Source organism: Bos grunniens, chromosome 1, assembly GCF_055505025.1.
Source record: "Bos grunniens cultivar Pamir isolate PY7600 chromosome 1, Bosgru_T2T1.0, whole genome shotgun sequence".
Classification (NCBI taxonomy): domain Eukaryota; kingdom Metazoa; phylum Chordata; class Mammalia; order Artiodactyla; family Bovidae; genus Bos; species Bos grunniens.
Genome location: NC_141165.1, coordinates 21,495 through 27,654, shown reverse-complemented (window position 1 = coordinate 27,654; position 6,160 = coordinate 21,495).

Below are 6,160 nucleotides of genomic sequence, written 5' to 3'. Positions count from 1 at the left end.
AGGATAAGAGAGTTATGGAAGCTTCCTGATGGGAGACAATGACTATGGGGAAAACTGGGTCTTGTTCTGATGGGTGGGGCCATGCTCAGTAATCTTTAATCTAATTTTCTATTAGATGGGGGAGGCTGTGTTCCCTCCCTGTTGTTTTGCCTGAGGCCAAAGTGTTGACCCACACTTCCACCAGAGACTCCTGGACTCTCACAGGGAAGTCTAACTCAGTCACTTGTGGGGAGACTGCTCCTTTTTCCTGGCTCCTGGTGCACACAGGTTTTGTGTGTGCACAAAAGCCAAGAGCCAACAGCCAAGAGCCTGTTTCCCAAGTCCTGTGGAAGTTTTGTAATGAAATACCACTGGCCTCCAACGTCTAATTTCCTGGAGGTTCTCAGTCCCTTTGTCAAATCCCCAGGTTGGGAAATCTGTTGTGGGTGCTAGAACTTTCTTAACAGTGCAAGAATTTCTTTGGTATAATTGTTCTGCAGTTTGTGGGTTGTCTGCTTGGTGTCTCTGTGATGGGTCTAGTGGCAACCTCCTCCAAGAGGGCTTACGCCACATGCTGTGTGACCCAGGTCTGCTGCAGCCAGAGCCCCTGTCCATGTGGCAGCCCACTGCTGACACTTGCCTCTGCAGGAGACACTCAAACACTCAAAGGCAGGTCTGGTCAGTCTCTGTGGGGCCCCTGTGTCCTGGTGCACACATGGTTCATTTGAGCCCTCCAAGGGTCTCTGGAGGGCATGGGGTTTGATTCTAAATGCAATTTTGCCCCTCCTACCATCTTATTGGGGCATCTCCTTTGCCCTTGGATGTGGGGTATCTTTTTTTGGTGGGATCCAACATTCTCCTGTACATGGTTGTTTCACAGAGAGTTGCAATTTGGAGTTCTTGCAGGAGAAGATGACCATATGTCCTTCTACTCTGCCATTTTTCCCCTTATAAGTTATTACAAAATGTTGAGTGTAGTTGCCTGTGCTATACAGTAGGTCCTTGTTGACTATTTTACCTTAATTTTTAAAAATGTTGATTTTACTTGTTTATTTATCTATTTTTGGCTGAATTGTCTTTGTTTCTGTGCACGGGTTTTCTCTAGTTTCAGTGAGTGGGGGCTGCTCTTCCTTGTGATGTGAGGGCTTCTCATTGCAGTGTCTTCTCTTGTTGTGGAGCACAGGCTTCAGGGTCTGTGGGCTTCTGTGGTTGCAGCACGTGAGCTCAACAGTTGTGGCTCCCAGGCTTTCGAGCACAGGCTCAATAGTTGAATGACAAGCCCTCACACTGCAACCAGGAGAAGCCCACACTCTCCTCAACTAAAGGAAAGTCCATACAGCAGCAAAGATTCAGTGCAGCCGAAAATAGACAATAAATAAAAAAATAAATAAAATTATAAAATAACAACAGCAATAAACCCCCACAAAAATCAGAGCTGGTATCAGGAAGCTGGGTAATTAGGTCTGTTCATCTCTGGTTCATTGCACTGCTGCTTTCTTTCTGAAATGCAAAAAGAAGGAAAACTGCAAGGGGTGGTCCGTGGGAAAGGCAAGCACTAGGGTGTAAGTAGTATGGGGTTAGAGGAGAATAGGTGCAGGATTTAGCTCAAGCAGAGTTAGGGAGCAGAAAAGCAGACTTAGTTACAGAGTACAGATTAGGAGCAGTAAAGGAAAATCTGGGAGGGATTCGGCCTGCTCACTGTTCTCTTTATCTTCTTTGTTCTCAGGAAAGAAGAGAAAATCATTTCTCTCTTTCCCTTTTCACTGCAACACTGATAGAAGAAACTTAGATGAGAAGGAGTGGCCTTCAGGAGCCCAGCCTCGTTCTCCAGTTCCTGTATAAAAGCAGTGAGTTAGAGACATCACCAGGAGAAAAGCAGACATTTAATAACTTTTATACCTCCTGTATATAGGGGAACTATCCAGGAAACTTGAGTCACTCCCTGAAATGTCCAAAGCCATCACCTCAAGTGCAATCTTTAGAGAAAAATAAAAGAAAGACCTTGGGGAAATGGGGAAGCCTGTTGTGACAGGTTATCATGCAAACATAGTGAAGAAATGTATGATTGTTGCAGATTTAAGTCAGGACCTTGCCACTGATAAGAATTACCCGAGAGTTACTAGTCATCTGCTTCTAGTGCCAAGAGGGATAGCCCTTAAATATGTAGAGTTCTCTGTTGTAAATGTCCTTCACAAAAGGGCAATTGCTACTTACTTTTATGAAATTTCTGTTTTTTCTTTTTTAAAAGTTAGACTGAAATAATCCTTATGCCAGAGAGGCATATTTTGGGGTGGCATATTCTACTCATCTTATCATGGAGGAACCCCATTTTGCTTATGCTTTCATGTATTGAAGGATATCATGATTTTTTTTCAATTTTTTTAGCTATTATGAATAGTGCTGCTGTGCATAATTGCATCCTTGTTTAAATTTGGGATAAAATTTCAAAGCAGTTGACAACACTGAACACATGATTGTTGGATCCAGTGTTTTGGCTTTGGAAAACACTGCACAGCTGTGTTATAAAGTGGCCGTAGATACATCCCACCAGCAGTGAGGGAGATTTCTTTTCCTCATCCTCCAGCAGTGGATATTGTCATGTATATGGAGTTTAGTAGTCCTGATAAGTGTGGTGTGATACCTCATGATTTTCACTCCATGTTTCCTAGTTCAGTTCAGTTCAGTTCAGTTCAGTTGCTCAGTCATGTCTGACTCTTTGTGGCCCCATGCGCTGCAGCAGGCCAAGCTTCCCTTTCCATCACCAACTCCCGGAGCTTGCTCAGCTCATGTCCATCGAGTCAGTGATGCCATCCAACCATCTTATCCTCTGTCATCCCCTTCTCCTCCCGCCTTCGATCTTTCCCAACATCAGGGTCTTTTCAAATGAGTCAGCTCTTCTCATCAGGAGGCAAAAGATTTGGAGCTTCAGCTTCAGCATCAATCCTTCCAATAACTATTCAGGACTGATTTCCTTTAGGAATGACTGGTTGGATTCCTTGCAGTCCAAGGGACTTTCAAGAGACTTCTCCAACACCATAGTTCAAAAGCATCAATTCTTTGGCAGTCAGCTTTCTTTATGGCCCAACTCTCACATCCATACATGACTACTGGAAAAACCATAGCTTTGACTAGATGGATCTTGGTCAGCAAAGTAATGTCTCTGCTTTTTAATATACTGTCTAGGCTGGTCATAGCTTTTATTCCAAGGAACAAGCGTCTTTTAATTTCATGTCTGCAGTCACCATCTGCAGTGATTTTGGAGCCCAAGAAAATAAAGTCTGTCACTGTTTCCATTGTTTCCCCATCTATTTGCCATGAAGTGATGGGACTGGATGCCATGATCTTAGTTTTTTGAATGTTGACTTTTAAGCCTACTTTTTCACTCTCCTTTTTCACTTTCATCTAGAAGCTCTTTAGTTCCTCCTCACTTTCTGCTATAAGGGTGGTGTCATCTGCATCTCTGTTTATTGCTATTTCTCCCGGCAATCTTGATTCCAGCTTGTGCTTCCATCCAGCCAGGCGTTTATTGTGATTTACTCTGAATGTAAGTTAAATAAGCAGGGTGGCACTATACAGTCTTGACATACTTCTTTCCCAATTTGGAATCAGTCCAGTGATCCACGTCCAGTTCTAACTGTTGCTTCTTGACCAGGATAAAGTTTTGCAGGAGGCAGATAAGGTGGTCTCGTATTCCCATCTGCTTAAGAATTTTCCACAGTTTGTTGCCATTCACATAGTCAAAGGCTTTAGCACAGTCAATGAAGCAGAAGTAGATGTTTTTCTGGAATTCTCTTGCTTTTTTATGATGCAGTGGATGTTGGCAATTTGATCTCTGGTACCTCTGCCTTTTCTAAATCCAGCTTGAACATCTGGAAGTTCTTGGTTCATGGACTGTTGAAGCCTCTTTTGGAGAATTTAGAGCGTTACTTTGCTAGCATGTGAAATCAGTGCAGCTGTGTGGTAGTTTGAAAATTCTATGGCATTGCCCTTTTTTGGGATTGGAATGAAAACTGACCTTTTCCAGTCCTGTGGCCACTGCTGAGTTTTCCAAATTTCCTGGAATATTGAGTGCAGCACTTTAACAGCATCATCTTTCAGGATTTCCAATAGCTCAGCTGGAATTCCATCACCTTCACTAGCTTTGTTCATAGCGATGCTTCCTAAGGCACAGCTGACTTCACACTCTAGGCTGTCTAGGCAAGTGATCAAATCATCATGGTTATCCGGGTCATTAAGATCTTTTTTATATAGTTCTGTGTATTCTTGCTGCCTCTTCTTAATATCTTCTGCTTTCGTTAGGTCCATACCATTTCTGTCCTTTATTGAGCCCTTCTTTGTGTGAAATGTTCCCTTGGTTTCTCTAATTTTCTTTGCACATATTCGAGTATTTTAACTGGGATGGGTGGAGAATGTTCAGGAGCAGCTAGCCTAGGGATCAGGCAGCATTTACTTCAAGATGCCTCTGTGTGGTCCCCCAGCTTCCCACTGAGAACCCTAACCCTTGTGGGAGTGGGGGTGGGGGGTGAGGAGGGTAGAGGAGGGGGTCAGAAATATGGAGGAGGGGGTCAGGAGTGTGGAGGAGTGCCAGGAGCCGGCGTGAGGAGCTCCAGCCGTGGCAAAGGTCATGAGGAAGGAGGCTTGGCATACGCAAAGACAGGATCGAGCCACAGGAATCCCCCTGGATATTCTCGAGCATCTACCCACCAAAACCAGAGTCTGCCTACTTTACTGCTTTGTGCTCTCACCTCTGACTTTACTGGGGGCTGTCCCCCACTGCCATCTAGCTCTCTCTGATAAAGAGTTAACTTAAAGCTCCAGTTAATAGAGTTCCTGGGCATTAGAAGTGTTTAAATCTAAACCCCTCAGTTAGCTCTCTAACTCACCTGACAAGTTTCCCCAGACTCCTACAGCTATGCATACGATTGTTTACAGTCTCCCAGCCTCAAGAGGCAGGGGAAGCTTAAGATATTCAAATAGCTTAGAGCCTCTCAGAGAGTTAGAAACTGTCAGAATAAAGCTAGTAAAATATTTCATTGATGAGCAAATGCTTGCTGCCAAGTTTCCACATCCCCTGTATTGTATCCTTGAATGTGTATTAATTAATATAGTTGGTATGTAGAAAAAATAAGTAGTGGCCTTGGTATTAGCAACTTTAGACCCTTAAGGTAATACATTCTTTCCTTTGTTGTAAACCCACTGCACCTCTGCCCTATAGGAATGCAACTGTATCTAACACCTTCGGAGGATGGCGCCAAACCTTAAAAAATTACTCTTAGAGAAAATAAGTCTTACGGTTGACAAACCTTTGTCAAGAGTCATAAAATGTTAATAGGCCTTCTGGCCAGAAGATGATGTAAATCACCTAAACCATTTGTATACGATAAATTTGCAGGAAAGAAACCCTGTTTTTGATAAGGATCAAAGACTGCTGACTTTACATGATTTCACATCCCCTATTATCCTCTATGTGCAACTTAGGGTATACAAGCCCCTGTTGAAAATAAAGCTACGGGCCTTGCTCACTGAAGCTTGATCTCCCCGTGTCATTCTTTCTTGTTTCCTTTTCCTCCTTTTCTCTTCTGTTCTTCCTTCATGCCAAAATAATCTGGAGCGCGGGGGTCCTCTGCGACCACTTATTTGCTTGGGCTTCTAAGACCCATTCGAGAAGGTGCCTAAGGTGGGGCACCTTCCGCTATTTGAGAGGGCGCCTGCTGCCTCCGTGGTCAGAACAAGTTTGGTGTCAAGAACTTTATTGATCTCCCACGTAAACCAGTTATTATTGAGCATCTAATAAATCTCTCAGCCTTTGCTATCCCTTAATTGCCGATGCCGTCATCCTGAAGGAATCCCTGGATCCAACCGGGGCTGGACTCCGACAGAGGAGGTGTGGGAGAGTGGAAGGGCTGCTGTCTGCACTTAATTCCCCACCCCCGACTATCTTCAGAATTGCTCATTGGTGTAGCAAGCACCCTAATTGGATTTTCACCTGTGTAACTGGTGTGTTCTTAATGAGCAATGTGAACAGTGACATTAAATGTCCTCAGTCAGGACATGTAGATACTACACCACATGAACAGGTGTAAGAACCTGGGGAGGCATGTGCAGCCAGTACCCCTAGGGACAGGGTTCAGACTTCACCCCTCAACATTTTGGGGTCTAGCCGCTGCTTTAGCATTTATGA